The sequence below is a fragment of the Syzygium oleosum genome, unplaced genomic scaffold (assembly GCF_021117445.2).
Source record: "Syzygium oleosum isolate NSW1041296 unplaced genomic scaffold, Sole_v2.1 Sole_v2.12, whole genome shotgun sequence".
Lineage (NCBI taxonomy): Eukaryota > Viridiplantae > Streptophyta > Magnoliopsida > Myrtales > Myrtaceae > Syzygium > Syzygium oleosum.
The window spans coordinates 6,967,293-6,979,645 of record NW_026607496.1 but is presented as its reverse complement, the minus strand read 5'-3'; positions in this window follow the sequence as shown (position 1 = coordinate 6,979,645).

The window sequence follows — 12,353 nt, the reverse complement described above, 5'->3', positions numbered from 1 at the left end:
CTTTCACTTTCAATTATGCAAGTTAGTTGGCACAATTTAAAAAATGTCTAAATGACAACCAATGGTTGATTTAGATGCCCTTCTTATATACTAGAATGAATGATTAGGGTGACATGCTCCATTTGGCCATTTTTTCACTTTTAGATAGAATGTATAGGTCCATGGCGAATTTTCAATGTAATTCAAGTGACAATATGCTCAAAATGTGACATGTACAATTCAATGAGTCGAGTGTTCATTTTGATGTATTCGAAGTTGTAAACTATAGGCTAGACCTTTATGGTCTAAATGGAGCATGACAAAAGCGCATTTATATCAAACACTGATTTCATTCCCCATTCTCAACTATATGTTCTTTTAAGGCACGAATGAACCTAATTTGACATTTGTATTACTTTTTTAAGTATGCAAATGTACTTTACTTCCATTTTACCTTAGAAGGAACATATAATTGAAACGGAGGCATTAAAATTAATTCGTAATCCATGCTGAATAATGATGAATTTTTTTTTGTATGATTAGACTCAAATGGGAAAGCTAGACATCTAAGTAAGTCCCATTCCTCGGAAGGAGCTCATTGCTTGGTGGAAGGACAACCAAGTCTATGTCCAAGAAAGGCTTAGATATCATCTCGAGCTAATGCATGTAGAACACCAAGTTAGCTTAGTTCAAGCTTTAGCCCATTTTTGGGAAGTTTCTACTACCACCTTCTAGTTTAGAGAACATGAATTGGTATCAATCTCAGAAGAGTATCAAGCCGCCATCGGGATCAATTCTAAGCCTAGGATTATAGAGCCACCCGTTGGACTTAGTCCTGTAAGCATTCTAGCTTAATTCCTTAATCTTAAAACTTCCAAAATTGAAAAGCTAATCAAATCAAACACTGGTAGATTTCCATTATATTTCCTAATAGCCAACTTTTCAAAACTTCCTAGGGAAATGAGAAACACATCAGCTCGGGTATTCATTCTAGCCTTCTTCGACTTCATTTTATTCCCCATGTCTAGAACGTGATTAAATTCTTTAGTTGATGTACTTGCAAGATAAGCATGTCTCAAGTGGGACTTTTCGAATATGCTTCTTGCCCAAACTATTATTTCCCTGAACACGTACCAAAATCGTGAGAGGGGTGTCTTTCAAGCTTCTACTAGTCTTCTTTCACTATGGTTTATCTCACACATTCGACCATGCTGTCGTTTCATGAACATTCGTGAAATTTGTTAGTCAACAAATCCAATAGAGCGATACATCCGTCTTCAAAACAAATTACCCAAGTAATCTTTCTTAGATTGGGCTAATTTCATTCGTGCTCTAACTCTCGATCAAATCTAATGACGGATCAATTGGCCAAAGATTGACAAGGCGAGAATTACAAGCCAAGATGGAAATACGGTACCGCTACTTGGTTTGAATGGAGAAGTTGCATATTGTCCCCTAAGGGTTGTCTGACAATTCAGGATGCTTCAGCAAGTCCCACCAACATGGAATCCCGAGGAGTTTGCCTTCGATATCTTAAGTGAAACTATACCCAAAGAGGAGAAGAATAGCCTTCAAATCAAGATCCACAAAATCATTCTATCTTTGGATAACTCACAAGAACAAGTAATTGAGTGGCCTAACAGCTTGGAAGGTGATATGAAGATTTACATAGCATCCAAAGAATACATCAAATGGATAGAAAGCAAGCGTCCAATTGATGTAGAGCCGTATGTCCCGTTGAGTATTGTATCAGATCCTGAGGAAGAGTATGTTCCAAAATATATTGTTCCAAACATGCCTATAGTGGAGCCCTATGTCCCTGAAGAGGTCGTGATCGATGTTGATGAATGGGAATCCTGCATCAAGGAATGGGAAGAATACCAAAAGGCGGAAGCTACCTTAGTTAGCAAGAAGCCTAGAATTGGATGATTTAGATTCCCATTTGAGTTTAAGATCATGATGTTAAACAATTTCAAGTTTTATATGCAATGATGAATTGATCATTTTCTAGACGTGTATAGTTAAGTTCAAAACATGATTTCAAAACGTAAAAGAATCACCATAGATTACAATTATTTGAATTGTATGATTGCTTGAAAAATGCATTGATAAGAAGTTTTATACGAGGTTAAGGCTTGTATGAAAGTTTTTATCCTTGTTAATCACAAGAAAAACCATACAATTGAAAGAATGTAGCTTTTCATGATTGTTTCATCATGTGAACACCTTGTCTTTTCATGAGGTAGATAACATAGCAACGGAAGAAAGAAGAACCTAAATTCGAACTCGTTTGCAGACTAAAATGGCGGAAGAGGAAACTCGTACTCGACTAGCTGAAGTTGAGAACCAAATGACCCAAATGACCACCATGATGGCGGAAATGAAAGCTTTCATCATTGCTTCCCGATGATCTTATCCCACCATTCCTAATGCTGGAACTTCAGATGCTATGGAAACTCCTATTGAAGAACTAGTTAGAAGTAAAAAACCAGTCCAAGAGAATCCTCCAAAAGCTACCCCTAAAGTAGTAAATTTGAAAGAAGACGATTTAGCTAAAAAGACAATTTAGCTAAGAAGACATCCAAAGTAAAGGATGAGGAAGAGTCCAAAAGATTGGCTAAAATTGAAGAATGTTTGGCAAGTCAGGGATATGAACTTCAAAGGTTCGACAAATTCTCACCATATGCAAAAGTAGTTGTTTCGGAAAATTACAAAGAACCAGAGTTCATGAGTAAATATGATAGAATTGACTGTCCCAAAAGCCATTTGAAGTATTACCTCCGCAAGATGGCAATATATTCAGACAACATGCTATTTCTCATTAGCACGTTTCAAGACAGCTTGAGAAGAGCGGCCCTAGCATGGTACACTGCCTTGACATAGAAGATTTCATGGAATGGGATGATTTGGCTGGAGAATTCCTCCGCCAATACAAATTCAATGTTGAAATACTCTCAATTAGGGAGGATCTCGTCAGAATGGAGAAGCGAAAGAATGAAAAGTTTCAAGCTTATGCCCAGAGATGAAAAGCTGTCGCTTCACAAGTAAAACTTGCCATAAGCGAGGATGAGCTTATTGAGCTCTTTTTGAAATCATTGCCAATTGAATATTACGACAAGCTACATGTGTCAGGCTATCAAACATTCACCATGCTGGTAAAAGTGGGTGAACGGATCGAGTGGGGATTGAAAGAGAAGAAAGTCCAAGAAACAACAACACGGAGGCCTTATCCTGGGGGGAAAGACAAAGAGCCCGTTCGTGAGGTATCTATGGTGTCTAGCCCGAACATTCATCAGATGCCATTTCCAAAGCAATCCAACATCGCCTAGAAGAACTCAAGGTAGTTTGAGCCAAAGAAAAGACCTATAAGGCAATTCACACCTTTGCCGCGACCCCTATCAAAGCTATTATCGATATTTCTAGAAAGGCATTTAGTGGCAAAAGAGGTGCCAAGAGACAATCCTGCAAGGTTTTCTTGGTATGATGAATCAAAAACCTATGCGTACCATATGGGAGAAAGGGAACATGACGTAGATAATTGTCCCACTCTAAAATACAAGGTTCAGCAATTCATTGACAAGAAGATACTTAACTTCCAAGAGCCCGAACCAAACGTACATCAGAATCCTCTGCCTGAGCATAATACGGTAAACATTATCTAGGGTGAAGAATAAATAATTAGGTCTGATGATGAAGATGAATATGAAGCCCAGTTGAAAGCTTCTCGATTAGGGGATGCCCATTTTTGTCGTGAAACACTTCTAAAAGGTGAAATTATAGACAACTTGGGAGAAGACTCTGGTAAGTATAACTTTCAAGTAAAATATACCCCGCCACCATGGGCATTCAAGAATGAAGTAACTATGCCCGATTGTTGGGGCGGTATGGATGGCAAGCTGAGTCATGAGAATGAAATTCCGTTCGAAAACGAAACGGATCAATATGAAAAAGAGAAAGAAAAGGTCCGTTAGGGTGAAAATCGTTTTACTCAAGAATCACTCAAGCAGGGTAAAACTGTTCACCTACTTGGTCAGGCCAGTAGCAAATATAACTACTGTGTCAAATACATCCCTCCTCTATGGGCATTTAAAAATGAAGTTATTGTGCCTGACGAATGGGGCGGCATGGACGAGGTTTCGATTAACAAACTAAGTCTCGAGGAAAAGGAAGATCGAGAGGAGAAAAAGACTTGCCGAGGAGATAGGCGGTTTGTTCACAAAGCACGGAAACAAAGTGAAGTTGTGGACTTCTTGGGTCAAGATAGTAGCCGATACAATTACCGTGTCAAATATACGCCTCCTTCATGGACTTTTAAGAATGAAGTAATCACACTTGTTGGTTAGGGTGGAATGGATGCCGATGAAGCCGACAGAATCATAGTGTCCATGGTCACACTATTTCTAATCAAACTTGATGAAGTGGATAAGTATAAAGAAGAAAAATGTCATGTTGATCCAATTACCATTCAACTTCCAATTGATCAGCTAATGATCGAGGAAAAGGAGACAGCTTGTGATCATTACTTTGCCTCTAAAATAAAAGTTTGACACTAAGTGCATGCCCTGGGATTACACACCTAAAGAAGTAGATGCCATAACTCAATCGGAAAGGTGCTATGTCCATAAGGAGGGTGATCATGAAAAGAAAGGGGTAACTGAAGAAGATATAAAACAGCTGCTGTCAATCATGAAAACAAGCGAGTATGAAGTAATTGAACGGCTAAGGAAGATGCCGGCACAAATTTCTTTGCTGGATCTCTTTAAAACCTCAAAGAGTCATAAAATAGTGCTTATTAAACTTCTTAATGAAGTACAACAAAGTATAATTGGAGGATTTCGTTGGTACTATTCTTTTGAAAGATCATATCACTTTCTTTAATGAGGATTTCCCGATAAACGGACGTTCACACAATAAGGCCCTATACATTGCTGTCAAATGCCGGGGCAAAGAAGTATCACATGTGTTGGTTGATAATGACTCTGCACTTAATTTGTGTCCTCTGAGCATACTGCATCGCTTGGGGATCAGTGAAGAGTTCATTAAACCCTCTAAGGTAATTGTGCGTTCGTTTAACGGAATGAAGAAAGATGTCGTTGGCAATATCGAGCTTGAGGTAAATATAGGCCATGTACCCTTCTTAATTGATTTTCAAGTGGTGCATATTCCGAGGACTTTCAATCTGTTGCCGGGAAGGCCTTGGGTTTATATGGCCGGTGCTATCCCTTTAAGTCTTCATTAGAATGTTAGATTCGTTATTAATGGCAAAATGATCACTGTACATGGAGAGATAGATTTCACAACTTACAAGGAAAGTGCAATACCATATATTGAACCCGAGGTGAAAGAGGAACTAAGCTATCATTCCTTCGAGATAATTTCGATGGTGCAAATCCCCGCCGGAAGTATCATAAAGTCCCCATAACTCTCAACATCATCTTATGTTGGGGAATGTGTTATGCCAATATGGATTCACTCCTGGGGACGGACTTGGGTCAAAAGCCCAAGGGATCCAGGAACCTATCATCCCACTTACTAAGAAGAAGAGACATAGAGTAGGTTACATTACAAAGATCTCTAATAATCACCAGGGAGGTCAAGGCCGAGGTCAAAAGAACCATGGAGGCTATGGAAGCCGAGATGATCGTGTTATTAATTCATCAATATGGAAGGATAAAACTAAGGAGCTTCCTTATTATCAGATCTACATCAAGGAAACTTTTCCTGGACCCTTCAAGCTGCTTCAAGAGGAAGTGATGAAACTGCTTAAAATTAGATTCATCAAAGTAGTACCATATCCAGTGGATATGGTACTACTTCCATATATCGATGCACTAGTGGATAATACTGCTGGATTTGAAACGTTTTCACTCATGGATGGCTTTTCTAGATATAATCAAATCCTTATGAAGAAAAAGGACAAGGCGAAAACGTCCTTCATCACGCCGTATGGCACATTCTGTTACAAAGTGATGCCTTTCGGTTTGAAAAATACTAATGCCACGTATTAGAGGGCAATGATAACTTTGTTCCAAGATATGATGTAGAAAGAAATTGAAGTATATATGGATGACATGATTGCAAAATCCAAACAAGGAGAAGATTATGTTAAAGTGCTTCAGAAATTGTTCGAAAGACTCAAAAAATACAAGTTGAGGTTAAACCCCAATAAATGTGTATTTGGGGCAAAATCTAGCAAGTTGCTAGGATTTGTGGTTAGCAGTAGGGGCATCGAAATAGATCCTTCAAAGATCAAGGCAATATATGATATCAAGACTCCTTCCACAGTAAAAGAAGTGAGAAGTTTATTGGGGCGATTAAATTACATTGCCCAATTTGTCTATCAGCTTTCTGAAACTATAAAGCCATTCTTCAAACTGCTGAAGAAAAATGCTAAAGTGAAACAGGACGAAAAATGTCAACGAGCCTTTGACAAGATCAAAGAATATCTGGTATGTTCGCCAGTCCTTGTACCTCCAATCCCTGGGATTCCATTGATCTTATACTTGACAATTCACCACGAGTCGTTAGGAGAAGTGCTTGTCGAAAGAAGATCAAACAATGATAAGGAACAAGCCATTTATTACATGAGCAAGAAGTTCACAATATCAGAGATGAATTACCCAGCAGTTGAAAAGACATGTGTTGCATTGATCTGGGTGTTGCACAGACTAAGGCAATACACCCTTCATCATCAAATTTTGCTGGTGACTGAAAATGACCCGATCAAGTATTTACTTGAGAAATCCTCTTTGGTCGGGAAGTTAACAAAGTAGTAAGTCTTGTTATCAGAATTTGATATCAGAAGTTCACCACAAAAATCAGTTAAGGGATGAACAATAACGAACATGTTGGCAGAAAATTATCAGAACACTACTAATCCTGAGGAGGAACGATTTGACAATCGTATATTAGCATTGGTTGATGATAAGTTGACCATATATTTTGATGGTGCAACTAATTTTTCTGGATTAGGAACTGGGGCAGTGTTGATTTTCCCAGAACGCCAACATTATCCACTACATGCAAAACTGACATTTCCATGCACTAATAACATTGTTGAATATGAAGCATGTATTCTTGGCTTATAATTAGCCCTCTCAATAAAGGTAAGGAGATTGCACGTATATGGAGATTCTAAACTCATCATATTACAAACAACTGGTGAGTAGCAAACTCGATATACCAAGTTGATACCCTATCACAAATACTTAGAAGGAATGGTGGAGGAATTTGAAGAAATAACATTTGATTATCTTCCAAGAGCTCATAATCATTTACGTTGTCATCCTTACTGCAAGCTGAAGATGGTATGGATGTAAAGCCATTGAGAATCGACATTCTTGAACAACTAACTCATTGCATGGTGATTCAAGTTGAGTTTGATAATGAACCGTGGTTCCATGACATTAAGAAATATCTCCAAACTGGAGAATTTCCTAGAGGAAGCCAACCAGGCGACAGAAAGTTTATAAAGAAGATAGCTACCAAATTTTTCCTCAGCGATCAAACTCTTTACAGGAAATCATTTGATTCAGTCCTATTAAGATGTGTCGATGCTAAAGAAGCTGAACATATCATGAAAGAAATCTATGAAGGCGAATGTGGGCCATACATGAATGGCCATATCCTAGTCCGAAAGATCATGAGGTTGGGATACTATTGGATGACAATAGAAACGGATTGCATCCAACATGTGAGATGTTATCATCAATGTCAAATCTACGGAAACAGAATCAATGCGCTGCTGAATGAGCTACATCAAATGTCAGAGCCGTGGCTATTTTCAATGTGGGACATTGATATGATCGATCCAATCAACCCCAATGCCTCAAATGGGCATCGCTTCATCTTGGTTGTAATTGATTATTTCACCAAGTGGATTGAGGCAAATTCTTACACAAATATCACCGTCAAGAACGTCGCAAGATTCATTAAGTGAGACATTATTGCCAGATATAGAGTTCCAAAAGCTATCATTACTGACAACGGCTCAAATCTAAATAACAAGATTATGGATGATTCGCTTGAACATTTTCACGTTCGACATTTGAACTCGTCCCCATATCGCCCACAAATGAATGGAGCAGTGGAAGTAGCAAACAAGAACATTAGGAAGATATTATCCAAGACAGCTGAGAATTAAATTGACTGGCATGAAAGGTTGTCATATGATCTAATGGCATACCGAACTTCAATTCGAATATCAACTGGGGCAACTCCATTTTCCTTGGTTTATGGAATGGAAGCAGTATTATCCATTGAAGTGGAAATTCCTTCATTAAGGATATTATCTCAATTGAAGCTTTCAAAAGCCAAATGGATTCAGCAGAGATGTGAACAACTCAACATGATTAATGAAAAAGAGGTTAAAGGCTATATGTCGAGAGTCACCAAATCCTTTAATCGAAAAGTGAAACTAAGGCATTTTAAGGTAGAAGATTTGGTAGTGAAGAAAGTCGTTCCCAATAATTCAGATCTCCGCGGGAAGTTCACTCCAAATTATGAAGGTCCATATGTTGTCAAGAAAGTTCTTCCTAGAGGAGCATTGATTCTTGTAAATATGATTGGAACAGAATTGACCTCTCCTGTAAATGCAGATGCTGTGAAGATATTCTACCCATGAAATGAAATGATTTGGGTCACTCTAGAACATGTCATATCATGCATTTCATAAATATGTTTGTTCTTTTTTGCAAAATAAAGTAAAAAGAGTCTAAGATGATCAAAGATCTCCAAAACCCCCAACGGAGTTAATAAGAGATAAAGGAAAGTATTGTTCCCAATTTACTTTCTTTGATGTCATCTTTTAATATGTTCTTCCTTTTTGTCATCCTTAGGGAGCTCAAAGATAGGAAGTAACGAAAAGAAAATCCCAGTGGAATCAAAGTGGAAACATATAAAAGAATTGGCGGTAATCGTTCCAATTGTTGTTAAGAATTGCTCAAATAAATTTTAGGGTTAATACCACGAAAAACCTTAAACTGGTACACTTGTGACACATTTACCCCAAACTATTTTTTTGACCAAAAAAAACCCCAAACTGGTACACCTGTGACAATTTTACCCTGAACTTACCACAAAAAACCTCAAACTGGTACATATGTGACAATTTTACCCTAAATTAAAATTTTAATATTATTTTTTATTTTTTATTTTTTTCGAATTTTTATTTATTTTTTATTCTTTTCTTTTCTTTTTTTTTTTCATCTTCAAACCCTGGCCAGTCGCCGTTCCGGCGACCGGCCAGAAGCGGAAGCTGGCGTTGGGTGAGGGTCGCCTTCGCCAGATCAGGCGAGGGCGGCCCTCGCCGGCGTCGGGCGGCGCTCGCCAGATTCGGCGAGGGCGGCGCTCGCCCGATACCGGGGAGGGTCGCACTCGCTGGATCTGGCGAGGGCGGCCCTTGCCGGCTTCCGCCTCTGGCCGGTCGCCGGACCGGCGACCGGCTAGAGGTTGAAGGTGAAGGAAAAAAAAAGAAAAGAAAAAAGAAAAAATTCAAAAAAATTCAAAAAAATAATATTAAAAATTTGTTCGGGGTAAAATTGTCACATGTGTACCAGTTTAGGATTTTTTGTGGTATGTTTGGGATAAAATTATCACAGGTGTACCAGTTTGGGGTTTTTTATGGTCAAAAAAATAGTTTGGGGTAAATGTGTCACAAGTGTACAAGTTTAGGGTTTTTCGTGGTATTAACCCTAAATTTTAACACTTGATTCCTAATTTTGCAGGACCTTCATCAAGTCAAAAAGGAATATCATCAAAATGATCAGGAATTTAAAAACAAAACAATTTGAGTTTTAAAGAGTTTACTTTTCTGGAAAGATTGAACTTCTTTTTCCCAAGTGGATTGACGTGACAGCTAAACAAAACAAAACAGATTGTTTCAAATATCATTTCAAAGAGTTTCAACCAAAAAAGTTTTTAAACACGCATTCTTTGAGTGTGCACTGTGCATCAAAATTCCCTAAAAAGGATTATTTGACAAAAAGCTTTGGAAGATTTCAAAGAAAACGTTTGAAAAAAAATCTAATGAAAAGACCTTCAAATGGTGAAAGGTAAGCCATGACCAAACACGTCCCCTATACACTCAAGTACAGTGAAAGAATGAGTACTAAAAGTGAGAAAAACCTCATCCGAAGGAGATAGATGATGTTCGCAATGATTACATGGATTGAAATGATGAAAGGCAATCATTTCACTATCCTAAACACATGATTATCCCTTGTAAACCAAACTTGAGCCTAAACAGTGGAGAAGTTTTTTAAAACAGCCCTGTTAAGAACCACCCCACATTTGGGCAAACTAGGAGGTTTGTGGTCGATGTTTATGGAGAAAAGGATCAATAAAGATTTTATTGCATACACTTGCATCAATCTTTCTGTGATAACTTTAGGGTGAGGTCATATGGAAGCTTGCAATATCCCAAGAGGAAGAAGAATATTTCATTTCTTATCCCCAAACACATTACCTTTTACAAAGCCCAATTAAGCCCGAATATTCATTTCAAAACCCTAAATTGGTGATCATCTCTTTACACTGGAGCATGAGCATATGATCCACTTTGAATAAATAAGAAACAAAAGGCATAACACAGAGTCCTTAGAACTCAAAAAGGTCGGAAGCCAAAAAGTTTAGAAAATGCAAAAGAATCAAGGGCATGAAAAAGCAGTGTGCCTGGTAAAAGCAAGGTCAAATGCCCAAGAAAATGAAGAAAAGAAAAGGAGAGTTCGAAAGAAAGCTCAAAATGATAAAAGATCATAACAAGCAGTACAATAAAAAGAGAAAAGAAAAAAGATCATGATGAGTATTTAGAGGACTCTTGTGGTCATGAAAGAGAAAAGATCCCTAGCGGACAAAAGGAAAATGGGTGGTGATGTCAAGAAGATCACCAATTTCACAAAAGCCCTGAATTCAAAAACAAATGAGCCTTTTGAGCCTACCCAATACTAATATTACAACCTCTCCTCAAAGATTCTTCAGATTGGGATGTTGAGAGTGAAAACATGACTTTTTGACAAGAAATCATCGCTTAAAGGAATGTATGCAATAATGTCTTGTTTTGTCTTTAAGGTTCTTAACTTGTAGACCTGAAGTGAATCGAAAAAATATGATGAAATTCTTTTCTTGACCTTAAAATTCCTATCATTTGAACAACCATTGACCAAGCCTACATTATAATCCTTTGAAAAACCTTATTGGATCAATTGGATTGTATACATTACGAACATCTCCAAGTACCTGAGGATCGGTTAAAAGGGATGATTGAGGGTCTCAAGATGATTCCCATTTCAATTAGTGAAGAAAAGACCAGGTTTATCTCAAACATGTCTTGAAAGATTGTAAGCAATTTACTCAAATAATTCCTTAGAAAGGAAATTTGATTGTCTGAATGCATTAGCACAAAGAATGCATGTTTCCAAATCAACGTTTCAAATAGTTTTTGGTCAACTTAAAACCAAATTTTCAAGCAGTTTGTGGTAAACTTAAAACCACATTCCAAATAGTTTTTGGTCAACTTAAAACCAAGTTTTCAAATAGTTGGTGGTAAACTTAAAACCACATTCCAAATAGTTTTTGGTCAACTTAAAATCAAGTTTTCAAACAGTTGGTGGTAAACTTAAAACCGCGTTTTAATAGTTTTTAGTCAACTAAAAACCATACAAAGTCCTGCTGGTGAGGAGTCACCAGGCAAATCATCAAGTTATACTGGTGAGGAGCCACTAGGCAAATCTTAAGGCCTACTGACAAGGAGCCACTAGGCAAATCCTAAGTCCTACTAGCGAGGAGCCACTAGACAAATCTTAAGTCCTACTGGCGAAGAGCTATTATGCAAATTTCCAAGTCCTTCTGGCAAGGAGCCACTAGGTAAATTTTCAAGTCCTACTGGCGAGGAACCGCTAGGCAAATCTTAAGTCCTACTGGCAATGAGCCACTAGGTAAATCTTAAGTCCTACTAGCGAGGAGCTACTAGGCAAATCCTAAGTCTTACTAGCGAGAAGCCATTAGGCAAATTTTTAAGTCCTACTGACAAGGAGCCACTAGGCAAATTATTAAGTCTTACCGGCGACGAGCCACTAAGCAAATCATCAAATCTTCAGGCGAGGAGCCTCAGGTACTCATGGTTCGTGGACATGTCCTTAAACCACGAGATCAGAATTCAAGTCATCATAATCATCACCATCACCAATTCACACTTTGGAGATAATCAGTAAAGAAATGCTCATAAATAGATAAGTTTCTCTTTCCCTCAATCATTAAGAACTTCTCAGATACTTTCAAAAGAGAAAAACTTGGGTGGGATCATGAATTTCAAGCAAGATTCTTAATCAGTTGTTGTGAAATTTCCATTTGTTTTGTCCATAGAGTCAGCTAAAAAC